This window comes from Aplidium turbinatum, chromosome 12 (assembly GCF_918807975.1).
Source record: "Aplidium turbinatum chromosome 12, kaAplTurb1.1, whole genome shotgun sequence".
Taxonomy (NCBI): Eukaryota; Metazoa; Chordata; class Ascidiacea; order Aplousobranchia; family Polyclinidae; genus Aplidium; species Aplidium turbinatum.
Genome location: NC_137483.1, coordinates 15879685 through 15904426, shown reverse-complemented (window position 1 = coordinate 15904426; position 24742 = coordinate 15879685).

The following is a 24742-nucleotide window of genomic DNA, read 5'->3' as shown; positions in this document are numbered from 1 at the left end:
GTAAACCAAAACAAAGCAATGCCTGCATGTTACTTAAAAAGCACATCTTCTTTTATACAAAACTTGTCACTTGGCTCGATAGTGTAGAAGATATTACGGAAGTGAGCTTATAAAGCAAATTATTTTTCATCTTACAAATGGATTTATACAAAACTGTCAAAATAGATTTACAAGTGTGTTTGTGAGCATATGATGATGAAATTACTGACCATCTTTAAAAAACATTCAAATTTTTATATTAAGATAATAACCATGGCAACACTGGCTTTTAAAAAGAATTAAAGAAAACCTGGGGTCGCAAGAGCATAAACAAAATTGATTGAATGCAAAATGCGTACCAGAACCGTATAAATCCAAAATGTTCAATGCTGGATGGGATGTGAAAGGACAATTTTCTATGAATCTAATTAAAATTAAGCAATTAAAACAAGCAAAACTTTAAAAAGTAAATTAATGATGATGGCGTATGAGCGATCTTTCCAGGCTAGATTGGAGGGCAAGAAATCATCAGCCACTCAGCAGTCTCGTCGTCCAGGCTTCTCAGACCATGCGCACCGTGTGGAGGCCGGTGGGTTAGGCATTGGTGGATGACATGGTCTGCGGTCTGTTCCGTGGCACCACACTCGCATTCTGATGAAGGAGCCAGGCCCCACTTGTGCATGTCCGAACGAAAGCGGCCGACGCCAGTTCGCAGGCGGTTAAGCCTGACCCACGCAAGCCTTGCGAGGGACATCCCTGGTGGATGGGGATCGGCGTCGAGTATGAAGTCACGGAGCGTGGAGGTGTGATTTTGCCACTTCGGGTTCCACATGTGGTTCGTCCAGTGTGCTGCACTTAAACCAAGTTCTTCTGCGTTCTTAAGGAGTTGTTGTGCGGCAGGCACAAAGGGGCGTCTTGATTTCAGCCGCTGCTTTATAGGTGGTGGTTTCTTGAATGTTGCATGGAGGAGATGGTCCGGGTCCAAAGCGCGGCGAGCGAGAGAAATTGTGGCTCCTTTACGGCGTAGCTCAGCGGGTTGGATGCCTGCTAGGATGGGTAGGCAGTCCGTTGGAGTGGGACGCAGGCATCCAGTCACAGTACGCAGTGCGTCGTATCAATCTGGTGGGTGTGAGAACTACGACACCAGACCGGCGCGCAGTACTCAGCGGTGGAATGAACAAGGGCTAGGGTAGCTGTACGAAGAGTTTTAGCACCAGCTCCCCAGCCGGAACCAGCCAATCGCCTCAAAAGTGCGACGCGTGTAGATAGTTTTTTGCGCAGTGACTTCAAGTGCCGGCGGTACGTGAGTGACCTGTCCAGGGTTATGCCGAGGTATGTAGGTTCGGCACAGTAGGGCAGGCGTTCCCCGTCAATCTTGATGTTTATCTCACGCTGTGCCTCCCGGTTGTTAAGGTGGAAGGCCGCCGACACTGTCTTTGACTTGCTGAGCTGTAGCTTCCATTTCTGGAAGTATGCTGATAGTGTTTGCATGTCTTGGCTGAGGTTTCTCTCCACTGACTGCCAGTTTCCTGCTGAGTGCAGGAGTGCCAGGTCGTCTGCGTAAGCATATTTCCTGGAGATGGAGGGGGGCAAGTCGTAGGTGTATATGTTGAACAGGAGAGGAGCCAAGACTGAGCCCTGTGGGACGCCGTTTTTAAGTCGGCGTAGTCTGCTTCGACGACCGCTACCGGTTGTGAGGGTAAAACTGCGGTTTTGCACAAGTTCCATCATCATATGGACCATGTGTCTGTCAGGGAGCAGACGGAGTAACTTGCAGGTAAGGCCGCTGTGCCATATGGTATCATAGGCAGCCGTGAGATCAACAAACACGGCGCCAGCCTTCTTCTTAGCCGAGAAGCTATCCTCAATGTCTTGGGTCATAAGTATGACCTGATCTACGGTTGATCGTCCGTGTCGGAAACCAGCTTGTTCACGGGGGAGCTGCAGATCTATTATTGGTTCGACACGGGCGTAGATGAGTCTCTCGAGGATCTTGAAGGGGATGCAGAGCAGTGAGATTGGACGGTAACTCTTCGGGTCCCCTGGGGGCTTCTTCGGCTTAGGGACTGCAACCACAAGGGCTCTTCTCCAGATTCTGGGAATTCTCAGGTAGCGCAAACAGCAGGAAAGGAAGTCTTTTAACCAGGACTTTGAGGCAGCAGCATGGAGTATCAACTCCGGGCATAGGTGGTCAGGGCCCGGGGCTTTACCTGGCTTTATGTGCTGGAGGGAGGCGGAAAATTCTTCCGGGGTGAACTCACCCTAAATGTTGTCCCCGTCTGGGGTTGTTACCCTCCAGAGGTCCGTCATTTCTTGCAAGACGGATCTATCTGATTCACGGTCTCTCGATTTGTATTTCCCGTTCTCCACAAGTTGTGAGGCGATGGAATTTGCTGAAACGGGACATTGTTGACGAGAGGCACGTGATCTGCCAGTTAGGTTGTTCAGTGTACTCCATGCTATGCGGCTGGAGTGCGTGAAGTCGATTGATTCAACGGCTTCTGTCCAGCGCTCCTTCCTCTTTAAGTCCAGCCTTGCCAGCAGAGCTGTGGCTGAGCTGTTGGTGTCATTGCCCTGAGAGGCGTGGAGGAAGTCGGAGTAGAGGCTTTCGCACTCCTTATCCCAGCACGGTATGTAGGTCTTTCGTCGGCCGCGGGAGATGGATTGTTTTGCCGCTGATGTTATTGCATCACAAAAGTCCTGGTAGGCTTCTTCCACGTTGTTGGTGTGAGGGGATGGGAGATACTGTGTGGCTTCATTAGTGAGGAGGCTATAGTACTCCCAGTTAGCCATTCTGAAGTTCCATCGATTAACAGGCTTGCTCGGGACAGGCATTATGAGCGTTGGAGCCGTGATAATCGAGGGTCGATGTTGGGACCTGGGAAACTTCTCTAGCACACGTCTGTCCGGTTGGCAATTATCGGGGTCATCACTTGCGAAAGCCAGATCGGGATTTGTACCAGTGTTCCAGCGTCCGGAGAAGAAGCTCGCTGCACCCTTGGGATCGTGCAGTAGGGTGAGGTTGTTATTGGCTGACCATGAGGCCAGGCTTTCTCTGTCGGTGTTGAAAAGTGAATTAAAACTACATCAATAAAACACATTTATATGGGAAAAAGGATATTTGTTGATGAGTATCCTGATAAAGCTTAATCTCAGCTTGCTTTCTCTTCCAAATAGAAAAAGCGATTTTGCTTCGCTGAATCGAAAAATGGTCCGGTTCTTATTGAGCACAACAAATGTCTGAAAAGACGTCACAAAGAATATGATTAAAGTTGTGACGTCAGAAGTCATAGGTCTATACTTTTTAGAGTCATTTAAAAACTTCCAATCCTATGTGTAAAAAGCATAAAAAATACAAATAAAAATGCTTCAGTCAAAACAGAGTTGGTTTTTTTTTTGTATAAGTTTTACGTACGAAAACATGACAAATGTCTTGACATTGACTTGCCATGATTCTAATCATGTACGCATTGGCATCGATGCAATAACAACATTAACAACACAAACACCAGGTTTGTTCCATTTCTTAACAGTTGCAAATCTCAAATGAATTGTCGTTGGGGTAGGTAGTGTCCCACAATGGTGGTTTTTGTTTATAAATTTTAAAGAGTACCAATCCAAATAGGTTGACAATGTTTTACAACCTCCTTTTTTCGGATTATTTTTAGCGCAATTTTTTATGCGTTTAATTCCATATTTTTATGCTATGAATACACGTTGGCTGGTATCAAGGTGCATACGTAATTTTACGTAGATTTGGAACACATTTGGCAAAAATTTGTAGTTGTGTTGTAGTTTAGGCAACCTTGCAACTTAATAGTTCTCCAAACGACACTTTATCGAAAAGGATTTTTTTTCTGCTATTTACGGAAACAAGGTTTTATCAAATCAATAATTGTTATGATGAAGAAAAGGATTGCTACAAAATGTTGTCTTTACGTCATTAATGGCCCGAATCGTTTCGATTAACAAACTTGTTTCAACAACTGTGTTCTTTCCGTGTTGACATCAAATGTACAAAGTTATCCAAGAAAAATTATCACATTTCAAACAAACGTTCAGCATTTTTAGGCCACATATCGAGACAACAAATGTGAAATGTTATTTGGCTTCTACACGTTCGAACATCGTTTGAACGTTGGAATAATTTCTTAGAATCCTCTTTATTGTATTTTGGTTTTCCATTTGGTATTCTAAGCGCCCAACTTGAAACTCGACCAGAAACAATAATAAATATTTTATCAGAAGGTTGTTCTTTGATGTTAGATGGCAAATGCGTAAATAATTGAGCTGCAGTAATACTGTAATACCCCAAACACCTAAACCAGAGATACAATAGCAATTCACAATTTTCCCTTTCAATTCTGAATGACGTGTCAATCATGCCAGTTTGTGGGGTTTACCACATATTTGACCCAAAGTGGATTTACAGTTACCGTGAAGCAACCCCTGACACTAAGCTACTGTATATTTTAATCAGCCCGCTGTCCTCCCCGTTAGCTCAGTGTTAAGCGACCTGCTCTTGATCAAGCGGCACTGGTTCAGCTCTCGTGGTGTGCGCTTCAGCAATACATTTCAGGACTATTCTCCATTCAGCGGCACCTTGCCAATAGAATAGCTCACAAGCAACAACACTTTAACAATTATGGAAACTTCATTCTCTCAATCTTGGTAACCGGCCCGTCGTCAAAGGTTCAAAGCCTCTACCTACAAGTATGCGAAAGTGAGAGATATAACCCATTCAAGGCTTTGTCAGTCCAAGGATAAAAATTCAAAACCAACCAATCATTGTCAATGGCAAATATCGATTATCTACATGACCTAGGCCTAGCCGTGACTCAACAGGGATAACTAATGTGAATTTTTATTCACTATGATCTAAACCCTTCAAGACATTGAACTCAAGAGAGACGTTGATCTGAATGCTTCAGATGTTTAATTCAAAGTTACAGTCAATGGAATGTGCAATTGTGCATTGATCAGGTGATGTAACGTATTGACAACCATTATTTTAAAAAGGTACAATTCAAAAGATATTAAAATTATAAATTCAAATGCTGTTTCATTTTATATCTGTGTTCGTATTTGAGCTTTGTAGCTCTGAATGGAGTTTATGATTGTAGCATCGAGTCTAAAACACCTTTAATGCTTCAACGCAACTCATTCATTCTTCATCTACTGTAGCTCCAACCAACATTTCAGTCATGCGATTGTGGATGAAGGTTGTGTTAGTTGTGCTGAAAATTTATAGGCGTATGCAATGTGCACAATCACACACACTCGGAAAAGTAATACCTTACATAAATGTTATAGTGCTATAACAATAACATGTGTAGTCAAATCCTTCAATCAAATATAGTGTATAAGAAATATTCAATGTAATAGTATGCTGTTCTGGAATTAATTATCAGTTCACCCAAACCTGAGTTTGATTCTATTGGTCGCAGAGAAAGTCAGAAACAAAAACTTTCAATGCATTGAATATGCACAATAAAAGAATTGTAAACTGCTTAGTGACCAACATTCCTCGTGGCCTCCTTTTCGACACTCACCAATTTTCACCTCGTTACACCATGCGAAAAAGTAAAGACCATATTATGTCCATTTTTTTGGATACTAAATAAAGCATTTTTTTTTAGCTCAACTTTGATAACCAGCTTCTAATTTAAGCGAAGATTTCGCTACTGGCCTGCACTAATTAACGTTTGAAAATTCACCATATTTATAACAACTCTCAAGATTTTCATGGAACTATTGTATGCTTCGATGGTGGTGTGTGGATCAATACGGTGCAACAAAAAACTTAAATGAAAAGTGTTGAGAAGACGCCTGTGCGTGAATTAGATTCAGATATGACGTCGACTCAGGTGTGATTGATGACGTGTTTGAATGACGTTGATATGTGATAATCCAGACCGCAAAATGTGTCATTTTTACATCGTAAATCAATGTAAAAATATAATCAGAGAATCAATGTAAAAATAACAGACTTTGCTGTCTGGGAATGTATACTCTAAAAATACGCATACTGGACAATCTACCATCTAGGTACAGTATGACAGAATTAGGTCTTGTTAAATGATTAAACCAATGAAATTGTGTAAAGTTATGAATCTTCAGCTGACCTAAAATGTCAGCACAAAAACTGAAGACAAATGCATCCACAGTGTAATGGCTACAATGAAAGGGACAGGCTGATCAATAAATCGTTAAAAAAAGAATTAATTGCATTAAACCAAATGCTTAAGCACCAGTTTGCGTAACCTTTGAGGGCCAAGCTTACATGTCGACGAAAGTTTGATAACTTTTAATACATTTTATTTACCATGAATTGCTTCAATTTTCGGTTCGTTTAGCGGAATCTTTCAGACTAGATTTTAATCTGAATTGATGACTTGTTATTTGCAAACATAGTAGACTAGGCTAGCACATAAACTAGGGGTGTGCAAAGTCCGGCCCGCGGGCTAAATCCGAACCGCGAGACGTTTTTGTTTGACCAGCGCCTGTTGTTGTGCAATGGGTTGGTTTGGCTTGCAAACACATAGAAATCATGCAAATTCAACTTGCATTTTGTAGACAATTAATCAAAACAGTACATTTTCACAGATAAAAGCCAGGCGAGAAAAATTAGAATTACTGTTGCTTTATTTGCGAAATCAACTGTTATATTGACTGGAGAGAATGAAATAAATGATACAGTCGAGCACTCATTGTTTTCCTTTTCTTGCCAGCAAATTCAACGATCGCTCTCGAGATTTTGTCGCAAATGTAAAGGACTTATTACTATTCACTTCTTTTTGCTTTAACTGGGAACAATGAACCTTGATCAATGCCTTCCCCACCCCCGAAATATTTTAAATAAAAATTTCACACTTTGTTACAGCATCATTTGAAAAGTTTCACTATTGATTTAGGCTGAAAGTAGTCTCAGAATGCGCAATTTGAAAGTATTTTTTCAAAAGCTTCTCAGGGAGCTATCCCATACCCCTTGTGGGTGCTCCGCCTTCGATGACTCGTTGCTGGGTTAAGGATGATAACTCAACAAAACTGTCCAAAATGTAACACTCCAAATCAGTCCACAAACCATATTGGAGTGTCCAGTAACCAAGCTTCAAGTAGGATGCCTCACAGCCAACCAATGCAACAACGTCCTCATGGATTGGCTAAATGAAAACTGCTTGGACTTATGACGTCATACGAAACAACAACCCACATGCGCAAAAACACTTATTTGGCCTCCTTCTGAAATTTTGTGCTCGCTTCGCCTCTAATCAGTTACATCCTTTGCATTAACAGCCTAGGACCTAGGTAGCCTAGACCAACAGCCTAGACCTTGTAGCCTAGGACCTAGGTTATATCCGGTGATATGTATACAACAATATAATTAAATCTGCATAGGCGATTGCTGTGTTACATGAAAATGACATTAAATAATACAATATTCCGATGTATGCATCTTCCTTTACTCAGCAAGATTGTCAGAGGCTGTTGGCAGGTGAAAATTTCAGTATTATCAAATCTGCCCCGTCAGCGAAAAAGTTTAGACACCCCTGACATAAACCATATAACCTTACACCTACCATTCAATCATGTAATTGCTCAAAATTATTTTACTCTAGTCACAACCAAAAAACGATGAGCTTAAACTAAAACTTCTTCAAAATAGATTTGTACGGTACCTTCTTATCTTCATAATAAGGATCTGGGTCATCAATCGGAACTAGAGATTTTTCTGCGTTTTTTGAAAAGCTAAAAATAATTCGTCTTTGTTCTTTCAGGGAGGCCAAAGGTTTGTCCTGGAATAAACAAATGAAAACAATTTTGTATTTAAAGTGACTTGGACTATCACCATGAATCCATGATTGACTACTGCCCAAACAGCAAAGCCGTCATGTTTACATTGATTCAACGTCTGCAGACTCTGAATCAATGCAAAATGTATTGAAAGTCAGATTATCGGTTTATGATATCAAACAATCGCTACAAAAGTTCAGTTCGAGCTCTGCAACACAACTAGTAAGGGCCAAGAGAGAACCACACGCTGATGGCATGCCAAGTACTTTTGTTTGCTTGTATTTTGCATCAAAAATGCGTCTCAATGCGTTCATTTTAATCAGTTTCAACCTCACACCTATCGTGATTCAACCATCAATGCTTTTTCAACGTTCATCACACATTAAAAAGATGTACTTTCGGTATCTTTTCAACGTTTATCAAACAATAAAAACTTGCACTTTCGGTATCGTTTCAATGTTGCTAAACGTCAATTGCCTTGCTATTTGCTTTGTCTTTTTGCAGTTTGGCAATTTGGGACCTGGCTGCTGAAAGAGTTATGCAAAATTTCAAAAGTTGCAATTAAGACAAACAGCAAAATCATGTACTTGGAAAATTCCAAGTTTAAAGTCTTTAGAGTGGTAGGCCTAGTTTCGTTTGGCGTTGTCACACTTGAAGCTCGTTGTCTTTTCACCAATTTTAAAATATGTTTCCGCATTGGTAAACTGTGTTGAAACCACCGGGTAATGCAGTCCATGCTGGACAGTCAAAAATCGATTGATCAACAGTTTGCTTGTTTTTTCGCAGTTTGGACAGATTGGTGTGTTTTAAATTTGATAACCCCATCGATGAAAAGTCATAACTTATAGCATCAGTCCGGGCATGACGGGATAAAATTCTATTATAACTGGTCCATTTCTTTCTGTTTCATGTTGAGAAACCTGAGAGGGGTATCGTTGGATCGTCGATAATGTCTCCATCATATTGTCAATGTTTTGTCCAATATTCTTTCCATTTATGACTTAGAATTAGATCATAGTTCTTGGTTGTTTGGTTGTGAAACGGATGACGTGATTTTAGTCGGTGGGTGTTTGGTTTTTGCTGAATTAGGTTGTGTAATGGTGAGTTACTCCTCATATTGCCTGCTTCTCGAAGTCTTTGATTTAGCATGGCTGTGATTTCTCCTCTTCTCAAATGTGGTGGGGAAATTCCGCTTATCGTGGGTAGCCATTGCATTGGAGCGCTCCGGTGGTTATGTACATTGACTCGTAATTGAACGTCAACTTTTTCAGTGTGTGGACAATGCACATCGTTCCCACACTGGAGCACAGTATTGCGCCACTGAGTTGCAGAGTGCTAGAATGGGAATGTGCAAGACGTTTTGAGACGCACCCCAGCTTGTCCAGCTAGATTTTGATTAACGAGCTTCTTGTTTTGAGTTCAGCAGCTGCAATGTATTGGAAATGGCTTTTGAAATTTAAGGTCTTGTCAAGTGTAACTCCGACATATTTGAGATGTTTTTCGTATGGTAGTATTATTCTTTCTGTTTCAATATTTAGTCTCCGTTCTGCAAGGTGGTTGGGTGAAAAACAGTTATACCCTAACAGTTTAAGCGGTGTTCATACGCACGTGGGCTACCATTGTTTAAAATAATCTCTCAGATCAGATAGATCTTCAGTTAATGTTTCTTCTATTGCTTGTAAGGATCTGAACTGGACGGCAATAGCCCAGTCGTCGGCGTATCTAAATTTGATTGAAGTTGTAGTGGTGATTCTAGTCACAGTAGTCAGTGTAGCCTATAAAGTGGCAATGACAAGCGACTTACCAGACACTGAGTCACAAAATGAGTTGGTTAACTTGTCCCTAGATTTACTGCTAATCGTACAATCTAACTTACCTTGTTAGGATGGATTGGCACGACAGGAATTGCTGGTTCTTTTGTTTTGCCAAATTGCCTGCCTCTTATCATCGCCATCTTTTTGTTTAAGTGTTATAATGCAAATACCAACAAAATCAGAAGTAAAGTAACTTACAGAAAGTAATCAGCATCCTCACAATAGCCTAATCTGAAAACGTAATGTGTTAGGACAGTTGCTCGTGGCTACTGACTAAATTATTTTATAATTCTCTATAATTATTGAACCATAGAGAAATAAAACATAGTAACTTTAGCGGGTTTAGCATACTTTATTTCACACAAAATATAACATAATTAAATAAAATAAACTCAAACGTTTTCGACACGTACGTGTGTCCTCATCACGAATTAAATCTGCAATACATAAAATGAAAAATCGTAAGATAAATTTGACTATGCACTGTAACTGTAACGACACTCTGGACTGAAAGCACAAACTGAACAAATGATACGAGAATGATTGCGAGTAAATTATGCGGTGGGAAACAGATCACGTGAGGTGTAGACTACAGGCACTGGACAAAATCTATAATTATTGTTGCAGTCTATCACCAGTTGTAAAACACCTGATCACTATTAAATAATAAAACACTTATAATAGGTTAGCCTACGTCAAAATGTACTTAAAGTTATGCAGATGCACCTAAATTTTATTTGGGAAATTAATTTTGGGATAGGGAAACTACCAGTAGGCCTAGTCACAAGACGGACTATATAGTCCGTCTTGCCTAGTCAGCAATGATATATTTTAGCCACGTTAGGATAACAATGAGAGGTTATTGTTTGATCATTAAGCTCTCAAACAGCATGAAAAAAAAAAGAAAAAAAAAAAAAAATGATGAACTGTAACGTGCCTGCCAGGTTTGGCATGCCAAAATTAGTGCTTTTTGTGCAGTTGCTACGCATTTTAGGCTACTAAGTACGTCTTAAAACGAGCTATACCTGTAGCGCAAGGGGTTCCTAAACTTTTTTCTCTCGCGGACCGGTTTTAAAACGAAAATAGCTTCGGCAACACGAAAAACAAAGTTCGGCATCTACTTTATGTCTAATTTTCAACAGCGAATTAAACGCACTTTCGCACTGCGAGTCGCCTGCTGATAGGGTTTTTAGAAGCACCATACACAAAAACAATACTGTTCTTTGTCGAAGGTAAATGACCAGTTTTTAAGCTACACAGTACACATAATGGGGTAAAAACAATTAATAAGAAGTCATTAGCATTGCTCAGTCAATGAGACCCATGGGCTTGTTTGTTGGCAACAAGGTGATCCCAACGCGTGGTGATGTCAGACAATGAGATACGTAAGGTGTGGGTAACGTCTAACCTGCGTTTCATGTTTGTTTTAATTGCTGCTATTGCTGAAAAATCATTCACAGAGATAGGAAGATAGGAAAGATCGTTTTTGTAACTACTTCTGAGTATTGTGTGTTAGCTTTGATCCAAAAGAAAGTCAGAGAATAAATTTAAATAACAGATTTCAACCCACCGTCGTTTGTAATTTCAATGAGTTGATGTTCTTCTTTTGGCAGAATGGAGGTTTTGTCGGGTGTATCATGTGCAAATAGCTCGAGAATCGTTTCAATGAAAGCCTCGGATCGCTTGTTGCTGGCAAGTGGGAAGTAACGTTCAAATTCGCTTGGAGGTTTTGATTTGTGATCAATGCACCAACTCAGAAAGTAAAGTCTCAGACTCGCTCTCTTCCAAAAAACGTTGGAAAAATGTCTAAGTTACCCACTGACACACGATGTTTCCATAAGCTCAGTTTACTTTTAAAACCATATATATTGTCTGACAACTTAAAAACTGTGGTCATTTCATCTTGAAGTGACAAATTAAGTTTATTGAGGAAGTTGAAGTTATCACACAGATAGGCGAGTTTGCCCAGCCATATTTTATCATCGAAGTAGATGCTGCAAGTGGTGATCGTTTGTCAGCTAGAAATCTCTGTTACATTTTTTAAATCGAATACTTTGTTGAATGACCTACCCTACATCTTGGCAACCACCTCACCCTCACTTCAGCGGGCAAGAGGAGGCGTATGTATCCTGCTGCCGTGTTTTTGCAGAGTTGCTGAAAAAGACGGGAATTAAGAGCGTTGTCTTTTATTTTAACAGCGTCATTTAATACGCCATGAAGTTCTGGTGACGTTCTTCTGCTAGCTGACATGTCTCTAGAAATGATGCAGTAAGTAAACTTATATTCAGGTGCAATCTTTTTGACACGAGATGTAAAACCGGATAGCCTTCCCGTCATAGCGGCAACTCCGTCAATGCATATTCTAATGCAATATGACCATTGACCATCCAAGTTTTTCAGCCATGCAGCTGCTCAAAAGCTGCTAAACGAGGTGAAATTGTTTTAACCTGTTGTGTTAGTTGGCAATGAAAGGACACACAAGATGTTTTTATGCAATTCTTCTTGGAAGATGCATCGCACATAAACCAAAAGAGCTGCTTTGTTTTTAACGTCAGTTGATTCATCAACCTGCAATGCATACCATGGAGACTCGTTAATCCTTTGCAGTAGTTGCGTTTTATTATCTTCTGCTGAGTCATTGATTCTTCGTGTGACAGTGGTAGCTGAAACAGGAACATCCCCTATTTTGTTAGCTGCAGCTTCGCCAAGCATTTCACGGTAGATATGCTTTGCTGTAGGTAAAATCAAATCTTCTGCAATGGTGAAAGGCTTTTTTGCTTTAGAAATTCGGTTAGCTACCAAGTATGAGGTTCTCAATGTAGCCAGATTTTTGGAGGTGGTTGCTTTCAGCAGTCACTGTTGCCCAGTTTGCTGTGGTTTTCTTCGTTGAAAACTTTTAATGGGTTTGTCTCTTCAAGTAGGGTGTTTTGTTTCGAGATGCCGCAGTAATTTTGACGCACATTGATCACTTGTAGCAACAAAACCAAAGTTGAGATAAGATTCATCATATTTTTGGCCGAAAGTGGCTTTTCTATTCTTTGCTGAATGCTGAAAGTGTAGCTGTCAGCATTTTCTTCACTTGTCCTTTTTTTTACTTCCACCAAAGTAATTCTTAAGCGAAACCTGCTTCTTGCTCATGCTATTTTGATAGTTTAAATTTTGTATGTTATACAGTACTTCTAAACTAAAATGCTGCAAGTAAATTACCATTCACCACCTGTTCAATTTGACACTTAACCTGTTTTTGGAAAACCATAAACCAGTGTCTTTGTTACATCACAGTTTCTCCATCAATCGCGCTTTTGCTGATAACCTTCAAAAACAGTTTTGGCAGTTTATGAAGCTTTTTAATGCTGGCGACATTGGATAAATAGCCTATGATGGATAAAGAACAGGTTATAGCTAAGATTTATTTCCACATATCAACTGCATGGCTGCAATTATTTTTACTGTAATCGATTTATTTTATGGCGAAGGAAATACTTTCAACCAACTCGCACAATGACGGCCATTTTGGAAATGCGTTCTCGACGTGCTTAGTGCCTTCCCCCAACCAAATTGACAAACAAAATGTTTGTTTTTTTTTGGATTTTGCTTGCTTTTCGCTCGACCACTTAATGTAGCATAATATATTCTTACTTAAATAATAAGTTAATCATGAAACTAAGCCATATGCAATGTTAAAGGTATGAGATGAAATGTGTTTTATATAGGGAAAAAATGGGCACATTTTTAACAGACTTTTGAAAATTTGTCTCAAACAAAAAGGCAAAAAGCAACGGAAAGCAAGATGAAGTTTGTTAAAATATTCCGGTGGTAACTCTGAACTATTCTATTTTAATTTTTGCATCTCAGCTTTTTATTGTTTATTTCTGCCGAGAACTTTTGCGTTTTTGAAGCTCTGGTAACACCATCTCAATCAATCAAGCTTATTTCGGCATAGTTCCACATTCATTTTCAATGTAGGCCTTACACATCAGGAGATATAACAAATCGCTTTTTTTAATATGGAAACTACACCATGGAGGCACCGAAAAAACCATGCGGTTATCTAAGTCAAGGTGCCCATCTCTTAACATTGGTTTTCTAGATCTAATACTCCCTACAGTAAATTGATTTCTCTCAGTCCCAATACTATCTGACTGCAATAATTCAGCCCTGGCTATATCAGTAACCCCTATGAAGCCTAACAACCTGTTGTAAAGTGTCAGTTTTTGCTGGAGAAGTGGGATAAAAACATGAGGAATTATTATCGATTATTCCTGTCACTAGATTTAATTTCTTGAATAATGTCTAAAAGAAATATTCAAGCTGTAACTGCATTGCATTTTAACTTATTTTTATGGGTTGGAAAGCTATGTAAACTACTTTAAAAAAATTCTCGGATTGCCTATTTTGTATTGTCGAATTTCAACTATAATTTCAGCCTTTTTAAACATTGATGCTATATTTGCAGACGTTCAATCAATGTTAAAAAAAGCTGATTTTTCTGGCTGTATTTCTGCTATCCAACTGGATGTTAAGCGCGCAGATATCAATTGCAAGCTAAATGTGTCCAAGTTTTTAGAATGATATAAAACAAAAGATTTTCATGACCTAAAAATAAATAAAATTTTGTCAATAAATGATACAGTATTGGTTCATTTGTAATCGTTTTGATTCATTTCAAAGTAAGTTTCTCAGTACAAAAAAAGTAGTTTAACTTTTATTTAGAAAACATAGCAATACTTTGATTTCTTCGTAACGCCTTCGAACTTAGATATTTATCCGAATTCCAAAATTCAGAAAGTGTCGTAAACTTCAACATGACTGGCCTTGCGTTATTCAAAAATAATAATTCGAAGGAAAACAATTCCTTTGTCTTCACTGAAATATTATTTTTAACCAGTTTTCTTAAATTAAAACTATGTTTCATTTCTACCATAAAAAAAAAATGTAAACACGTCTGTTGTTAGCCTTGAATTAACCGTAAAATGGTTTTATCCAAGAAAAAGTTAATATTCCATCAGTTATTCCGGGTGTTTTAATTTTCTTCACTTGGTTTTTCCTTTTGACGATTATCTCCACAATACCGTACTACAGCAAGTATTGTATAAAAGGCTAATACTGGGGAAAAAATGAAGAAAACCACAATGCCTACTTAAAACAATTGTACAAAAAAGTCTGTACTGTAAGTGATATTGTGTAATGGTAACATTGCCCACTTGACGTTTTCGATTATCAGTCGATCGAATGTGGCAAACTTAATAAACGTATAAGTTTTAGTAATGATTTTATAAAGTTTTCTGTGTGAAATTAAAATGCCAGTGCAACGAAAACATGACACAAATAGTAAGTAAATTGCATAATAATTCGGTGTAATATATTTTTCTTATATTTGCGCTCAGTGAAAGTGTTATATTGGAATTAAAATGCAAGGGAAACAACACAAAAGGTAATTGAATTATTCATAGCATATAGAATTAGATTAATTCTCAAAAAGACAGAAATCAGGTCCTAAGGGAAATAGCTTCCACTTGCATTGTTGGTAATTCTGTTATTGAAAAATTCTTTGATTCAAAGAAAAAAACGCATGGAAATTAGCATATGTACATTGGGCACAGTTGCAGCACAACAAACTTGGAAGGTGATCTGATGGAATAGTCTAAGGATTATTTTTGACGCGATCGATTTTATACATCTTGACAAAAGACTTAACTCTTCGCGCCCAGCGTTTTCCGCAGTTTAATCGAAAAACTTACTCGGTTCTGACAGGCTTCTTGCAGGGCTCGATTTCTGATAACATAATCCTTGAACCTAAAAATTTCCCTAATTCTTTTCCTATCCAATAGCTACACACATTTCAAAAGTAATCAATAAATTTCTAAATAGTTTGTTTGAAAACAAAGCTTTGTGGTATTAACCACCATTATTTTATCATAATGCTAAACCTTTCGCATTAACTCATAAATTTTAAAATGATGCTGGGCTGGAAAGAATTATAAAATCTTGTAATGAGTAGTGATAAAAAGGTTTGAGAAGGATTGTTTGAAACAAAAGATTTTGCTTCGTTTTGACGGAAAATTCTTTCACAATTTCATTTAAAAAAAAAGAACCTTCGATTGTGTTGTCAATTGGAAACAAAATAGTTGTCGGACTTGCGAGCATTCAGCAAACGAATTATTTTCAGTCTCAAAATGTTATTCATATATTTCAACATTAAAGTAGATGCTGTGATTTTGGTTGAATTAAAAAATAACTGTGAAAAGTTTTGTTTCAAAAAAAAAAATTTTTGAGCAGCAGCTCTAGCAATAAAACAAAAATTTAAGAGTTATTTGTTGTAAAAAAAAAGCTTTGACAACTTAAGGCTAGTGCATTACAACCTTGAGTTTCAACTGAATCATTGTCAGACAACAGAAAACTTTATGGTTTATTCTTTTTCAATAGCGCATTAGACCGTTGCCAATGGACTTGATGTCGTCCATGCGAACATTGTCATTTAATAAATTTTCAGCAGTTTGTGCAAGCAAATTTCACCGAGAAGTTTAAATTTAGTTTACATTAGGTTCAGTAGCGTTGACAAAGATTCTTAAGGGCACTTTTGGAAAAAAGTTTGAAATAATTTTCTTTCCAGGAATCTTCCCAGGTGGCCGGAACTGGGAAAAAATGCTGCGTATTCTTTGGATTGCTATTGAGATATAACACGCTAGCATCATCGATGGTTCTCTCTAACCTTAATTTTTATAAAGAAACATAACTTTAAAAAAAATATAAAAATAAATTATATCGAAGGTCGTACAGTGCAAGAAAATATTTGAAATATTCAAAGTATCAAAGGGATTTACTCTCTACCTTGTGCACATCACTGCTCGTATGGCTTTGAAGAAGACAAAACCAATCTGGTCATTAGACCTACATCTAGATCTGCCTACATAGCTCGAAACTGATCTGGTCGTAGTTGTTGAGTGCTCTCTTAGGCTGTGTGGTAAATTTATTGACCTTTTTTAAAATTCCTATTTTGCTTTTTTTTTGTTTGCAACACTTTTCTGGATATGCTAAAGTGCTAAACTATCACACATGATCACAGAATTAACAACAAAGAAGTTTTAATTTATTGTTTTCGAAACCCACACTTTTTTTTACAGTTTGTGCTTCTTTTTCATCCTTGTTAATTTTATGGTCATGTGTAATGGTTTAGCTGTCTAGGCAACACCGAAGCTTAAACTTGGCTTAGTAACTTTGAAATCTTTTTATCGCTTTGTATAATACGTTTTAAGAAAGCATGTGAAATTCCTTAAATCAAACTGTATATTTTCAGCACACCGGGAACAGGACTAACATCACGCTTAAAGCAAATCAGCAAATTTCAAACTTTTCTTTCTACTTTTGTCCAAAGTTTCGTGCGGTTTATTAAAAATTGATGCTTTTCCATGTAAACCATAGTGCCATGGTAAATATTTCAAAGGCTTTTCGTTCAAAACGAGATACCAAAAGGTCTGCGTCAGAATATCTCAATGCATTAAAATTGGTGAAATTTCATTCCACTAGAGTTCGATTTCTTTGCTGCAGATTTTCCCATCAGATTGCGCAATGCGACGTCTATTAAGCGCCAGTAAAACTGGATCGATGAAAAAATATCGCCCCTGCTCAAGTTAATCGTGGCTGTAAAATACCAATACGATACTTTGTTATAACAACTCGTTTCATGGACTTTTAGGCAAAGGAAACTCTTAATCAATATATTAAATATTAAGAAAGCAAGCAAAAATTGCAATAAAACAAACATACAAAGACGCCTCGTTGAGACTCTCTGGAAGCATCGATCGTCCTAAAACCACTTATTAGTTGATACTAGCATTAGCGCAGCACGCATTAAGGGAATCCATGATACAAAAATTCTAATGTTGTTGTTTCTGTCGCCTTGTTTCTGTGGTGCTTTCTCGCATGGCGTACGTTGTCAATCCCATTGCATAACATCACAAAGCCTTAAGTTTGACAAAAAGAAATTCCTTAAATAGTTTTTAATCGTCGTCATTCCAACAAGAATCTTGTAGGAGTTTGAAGATTTAAAATAACCTTGATATATTTCTTACAATATTTGATCTTGCTTTTGATAATTCAGCAAAATGAAATGATTGATTCAAAATTGGTTTAATAAAATTGCTATGTATATTGATAGATAAAAAATCTCAGGGTGCAAGCTTACACGCAAATTTAAAAAATAAAATAAACATTTGAGTAAAAATTATTAAAGGGATTTGTTTAATTTTTTTTTAAATTATTTTCATAAAGAATAAAATTTCCTATTTTAAATGATATCTGATAAAAAAAAGTCATTTGTAAGCCTTTTTGGTAAACGTCACCACACAAAATAATGTAACAAAATGCAAATGAGAGCTCAAAAAAATAGTTTAACATCCATATCCACATTTATAGTCTACTTCCATAGCTACACCATATTCATATTAATAATCATACCTAAAGTCCGTTAAATTCGCCCAATTCTTGTACAGATTATTTTCTTTTCAGATCAAGGCACTTGACATCGAGCCAATGGTCCATGGGGTTGATCCCACTATATAGACTGAGACTGGGTTGATCCTGTCCCCGAAATCCACCAGTGGGCCCCTATGTTTAGCGATGGCTCATAAAAAAATGCGTTAGGTTGTGTCAGCAATCTCCTCAATTTAGGGAAAAAAATTATCATGTCAGCAGAGTAGCCTGAACAACTCTAGGATTTTTAGAAAAAAATAGTAAATATGCCGACAATGCAGTAGCTGATCTGGACAAAAATCGAAGGACCATAGTTTTAACAAAGTAAAATTTTAAGACAACTTAAATAGACAATGTAAAACTTCTTAACCGATAAAGTAAAGTTGAATAGAGGGTGTTGAGGGATTGCATATTTAATTTTTATTAGTCTTCTTTTGGTGAGTTTTTAGGAATTTTTGGCGCAATAATGTTATTTTTTGTAAAGATGCACACATTGTAGCCTATGTAATATTGGCAGGTTTTTTTGTAACCAAATTCATCAAATGAGACATGAATTTGGGTAGGAGGTTTGGCTAAAAATTAAGTTAGCCTACCATTTCAAAAAAACTTCATTCACGACTACAGAAGGATTTCAATAATTTATTTGTTGAAAAATATTGCAGTCTAACATGGTGATAGCGTTTTAGTAGGGGTGGTAGAAAAACCTTTCAGAAAACCTATCTGAGGTGCCCTCACCTTCCCTTCACCCTAGTAGCTTATTTAAACGTTCCATTAACGTTGAAATTTATCAATTTAATTGTTAATTAACTAGGCTATTTGACTAGGCAGTGTTCACTTTGGAATGTTACATTATTATGTTAGTTTCTTGTGAGACACAAAAACGTTTTATTCCCTTAATCCACTTCTGAAACTATGCATATCCAACATCTGGTTAGGTGAATAGAACGTGGATGAGGAGAAAAGCGAGAAATATGTATAAAAATGGAAAATAATTACTTAATAAATGTTACATGTATTTACAAGAACGCTGCACAAACTAAATATGCGTGGGCCCCCAGACGAAGGTGGACCCCCAGCCAGGGATTTGAGAAGAAGTAAACACGGCCTTGCAAGATTTAAGTTATTGATTATAGAGCTTCTGCAGCAGATGTTTTTTTTTAAACAGTCAATAACATTGAAACAGACTAAAATGAGTTGGCCCCTTAATAACCGTGCCCCTCCGTAACCGGGAGGCACGGGGAGGTTAACACGGCCCTTTGCCTAAGAAATAAGAAATATCCCTAGGTTCATCAACGTATAAGTCTGCCCATGATGGATTATAATTGGAAACGTTTTCATGAATGTGTTGTTTTTAAATTTGATTGATAAATAAAATGCGAAATAAATTTACTTTGTTATTCTAAATACTCATAATTGTTGCTTAGTCCTGAATCTACATTTGGCTGTGGTACACTTTAGTGTTTCGTCCGTTACATTTTGATATCCAGCACAGAGTCCAGCAGAGGCCACATACTACGCTTTTCGTGCAAACACGAACATTCGTAAGCCGTTCGTGTTTAAATATTTATTTGGGAAATTTTGTGCGACTGTTTTGAAACACGAAGATTTTAACTTTAACAAAATTTTGTACCAACAGTCCAAATTTCTCCAAAATAATTGCACAAACAAAAAAAAATGATTCAAGTGTTTTTGACATAAAAAAATCTTCGTGCTCGTCTTCGTAAGTTTTGTTCGTGTATTACACGTCACCTACTGACAAGTAATTATGACAATAGACCTACTACATCTAAAACAATGATTACTAACTTATTAGTACCAACTAGCCTACTCAAGTCTAAAATTTTACTAAAACATTTTGCATAAATTTGCAATCGTTTTCAGCCAGCTTCGCAATCAAACAAGTCATAGCAGCTTAGTCATAAACAGCAAAAATATTCCGTAGACGGCTTTCCGAAGAAATGAACTTCTGCTTATTATTTATCGTATTTCTTCATCGTAATATCTTCCAGCAAAAAAAAAACAAAGTATAAAATGCCATTACAAGTATGCTAATAAATATTTCCTGCTTGGATGTGCTAAAAACTGCAATGAAGTTTAGCAAGCACGCTTGGGTACAGTATGACGTCACACGTAAAAAAATTCGTAAAACTTACGAATGGTCTTGAGTCTTGACCCTTGACCATTTGTGAAAATTGATGAAAAATTGCTCTTTCTACGAAGATGTTTTAAAAATTATGACGTACAAAGAGTCTTCATACGAACAGAAAAATCTTTGTAAGATCAAAACGATTTTTCACGAACAAAATGAAATATTCGTGAGAAGAAACATATCTTATACAAATATTCGTACGTTTGGCTCGTATCGAATACTCTCGTATAGCCTACTTAGTTGTCAAATTACGAATATTCGTGTTCGTAAGAAGAGCATAGTATGTGGCCAGTCAGAAAATAATTACATCTGACAAAGTACAACCGAAAAATAAAAAAGTGCTTATTTTTTTATTAATTGACAACTTTATGTGATGTCGTGTGCTTGCTTGTGCAGTTTATGTGCTTGTCGCATTTTTTCCATGCAATTGAACATGTCTGAAAAAAATTTCTTTTGTATCCCCAAAAACTACCCTTTTTCTACATCCACGATTATTTTTCTTCAAGTGAAGCGTCCCTGTACTGTACAGGGTATCAAATTTCCTCATTAGATTCTCATTTGTTTGTGTTCATAAACTCTTGTTCACTCTCTCTGTACTCGGAACATAACAGTAAAAGAGTAAAAAAAATTTGTTTGGCTTTTTTGAGGGCAAGGTTCTTAATTACGTTAATTACATAAAACATTCAATAGTTCCTTCGCTTATAAACTTATTCACAGATTGTTTTGTTGAATCAATATTGAACTAAGTTAAATTTACCTGGAAATTATGAACGTTTTTCGACAAGGTTCAGTGTTCTACAATCGATCATTGTAAAATGATAACACTTGTTCAACAAATGATAGAGAAACATTTTGAAACATTGTAAATAATTTAAACTTTTTGCATCTCGAAATAATTACATTTTTAAAAGCTTCGGCTTTTTTGAACGTATACTTTCGTACTTTTAAGTCTTCACAGTTAGATAGCGTGCAAAATTTTTAAAGCTGATAAAGATGTAAAAGAAATGTTATTAGATGCAGACGTTTTTGAACCTTGCAAAGTCTCCTTTGCTTACCTTTTTAACACAAAAAGTTTAATGTCGGCTTTTGTGCATTGTTAATTGCATCGTTAAAACCATTAAAGTGAAAAGTGATCGAACATGTTCTAGTTTTGTCTCGTTCTCCGGAATACTTTCATTATCATCATCATCATCATCCAGTCATGCAACTGCAACTGCCTCCACATATTATGTTTCCACGCCATTTTGTCTTTCGCTGTTTTCATAATAATTTTATTAAAATACTTTGTTGCTCAATAAATACTTATCATCTTTCAAAACTCGTCGGGAAACCACAATCACAACTAAAAGAATTAATAAAATATAAGAATTACCAAAGTAATGAGTTGTCATTGTCTGTTTTAATTAGCACAGTGGCAAGAACCATGAATATACTACAACCATAGTGTGTGACGAACTGATCAAAACACGATAGCCTAGTATGAAACCAAAAAGTGAAATATAAATAACTGAAAAAGAGCATTTTTTAAAATCATTGTGCACTTTCCCTGTGGCATATGTTTTGAGACATACCAGACAATTGCGCTAATTGTTTGCTGGATAAAGGCTAGCCTCATGCAGTGCCAATTTGATTCGTCGATGTTTAATTCGAGGGTTTGCAGCAGAATTCTAAGATGAGGTATCATAACACTTGGGTCTGACTGCTGGTATCGCTAATACAGATGGTGGTTCGCCTGATCTAGCATTCAGTGACGAGGTGATGCCAGAACGACGGCCGGTTCTCATGCGCCATGTAGCGGCAATGTTATACTTTTGTTGGAGAGTTCGTCTTGTCGGCCACGAACATTGCAATGTCAAGTAACATTGCCGAATTTAACAACTTTATTTTCAAACACGAGCAAAAAGTGCGTACAGACGAATTTATATAGAACGCATTCGACACAATATAGAGTAGCCTATTTATCATGAATAACAATGATAAGATTTAACTACACCAAAAAAAGCAGCATACTGCAGCAGTTACAGATTGAATTTAGCCTATATACACTAGCACAGTAATTGATACTTCTGACCAACACAACCTCAATATCACACAGAAGAGTTATACGTAAATACCTACACAAAACGACATGAAACAGATCACATGAGCTATTGCAAATCAGCAAAATACGAGAAGCTAATCAATGAAAACACGATGTTCCAATCATAAGTTATAGTTTGGGGCAAAGCTCCGGTGGCAACGTTCTGCGCTTGCATCTAGCGATATAGTTGCTTGATGTTTTGCGAAGAAGAGTTGGTTGAGTTTGCTCGCTTAACCTTAAAGGGGTACTAAAGGAAAAACCTGACTTGGCGATTTTCCACGTTCTTTGTGTTTAACATGCTACCATAAAACGATTTTCAATAAAATTTTGCCCCATTGCGGTCTGACCACCATTGTGCGCGTGCTTTTGTCAGAGCTTTCAAAATGAGATTGGGCCTGAGCAACGAAGCGTGCGACTGTACAGTCTACGTAACAAAAGACTAGCAATCAACCGATCACGCAATAATTGTTACTGCGGGCGATTTGACTGTAGGCTATGTATGTATGTACATTAAAACAGCGCATTTCAACATCAAAACAGCAGACAGTTTGCTCAAAACATCAGATGTGGTAACGTGGTTTTTGTTATTGCTGTCTTTTATTACGTATTCTCGAGCAGTGTTTGCACGTTTTGGTCATTTTGAAAAAAATGAAAATAAATGAAACACTGGACTTTGGGCCTTGCCAGCGCCATTAAAAACAATTTTTTTTTGGGTAATTGTTTTTAAAATGTAGCCTATTCTTGAATGTTTAGTTTACTCATTTTAATGCTTAATTCCGGTTTGAAATTTTCATTTAGTATGCCTTTGAAGTAGTTTGAGTTGGTGTTGATTTAAAAACAGCTTCTGTATTTTGCTGTAGGCTACCCCATACAGTCATTGTTCATGTTATAAGCTCACAACTTTATTTACTGCATACCTTTCTAAATTTAAAATAGACAGAAAAAGTTATTCTGAATGTTATCTTTCATTTGCATTTTAGGGTCATTGCTATGTAAAGGTGGCTTAATTTCTCGGCAATGCATGTTATCAACCTAACGGGTGGCTTTGGGGACGCAGCATGTAAGCAGTAAATTTACAGAACAATACCGATAAAGTTTTAAAAGTCCCTCAAAAACAAAGATAGCAATTAAAGACTTGGTTAACAAATTACCTAACAATTAAATGACCTGTTTCAGGTGTGAGGTGAAATGTGCCTTGTATGAGCTATATGCAAAAGGTGGGGACACCTCAGATAGATTTTCGAAATTTTACTTCAAGCACACACAATAAGCTACTGCAGGCTATAAACCATCAACAAATAAATTTTGAAATCCTTCTCTAGTCGTGAAAGAAAGTAACTAAAAACCGTATTTAAAAAGTAGCTTCAATTTTAAATCAAAACTTATCACTCAAACTTTTAAAGAAAATCCAGTTTTAATTTAATGATATTGGTCAAATAGCTACAAGGTGTGATGCGTCTTGATTGAAAATCATTGTTGGTCCTAAAAGTGCTTAAAAAACGATTAAAACAACGTTAAATTAGTCAAAATTTTCTGTGAAGCAACCCTCCCAGACCCCCTTGCTGCGTTAGTTTCCTTTTCCAATCTCAACTTTTACTTTCATACATTGTCTATTTCTATTTTAAGAATCTTGCTTAAAGTGTGTTTAAACCGCTATAAACAATTAGACCTGTATCCTACGTCAACGTCAAACTTCGTTTTTCCTGCAGTATTGCCGGTTCCAGAGGCCATTTTTATTTTAAAACCTCTCCGTGAGAAAAAAAATTGGTTGGGGACCGCTGCTGTAGTATACTGTGAGGTGTTTCTAGTTTGCTTGTGATGCATCAGCTAGTTTAAGAAAAACACACAATGGCTGTCAATTATTGGGCAGATATCACAGAAACACGATACAATAAAACTCAAGCTGTAGATGTGAAACTAAACTTTTTCCTTTCAAAATTATTTACCCTACTGATTCGTATGCCTCATTCAATGAAACACAAGGAATAAAATAACTTTGGTTAAAGCTGTTAAGCTACTCTTTAATGTAATTGGGGAACAACCTACATGCAACACTTGCCCGGTAGCCACTTTAACAAGTCGAAATTCTGCCACTGAAATTGACTAGAATGAAACCGCCAACCAATCATAAGCTACGGTTTAAGTGACGTAAAAAATGGCGAAAAGAAGATGATAGAAAGCAAATTAAGTGATGGATTTTTTGTCAGCTGGTTGGCTTAGGGGTTAGGGCTAGAAAGTAGTCATTTCACTGACGCGGGTTTTGTTCCCACTACTGCTATTGCTCTTTTTCTTCTGTAATTACCAAATAAAGTTCAAAACAAGCACTAACTCTCTGGATTAGTGCTAGAAGGATCACAATTGGACGGTAGCCTCTTATAACATGTTCTGATTGGTTGACGGTTGCATTGTAGTCATTCGCAGTGGCAGAATTTCGTCTTGTTAAAGTGGCTACCC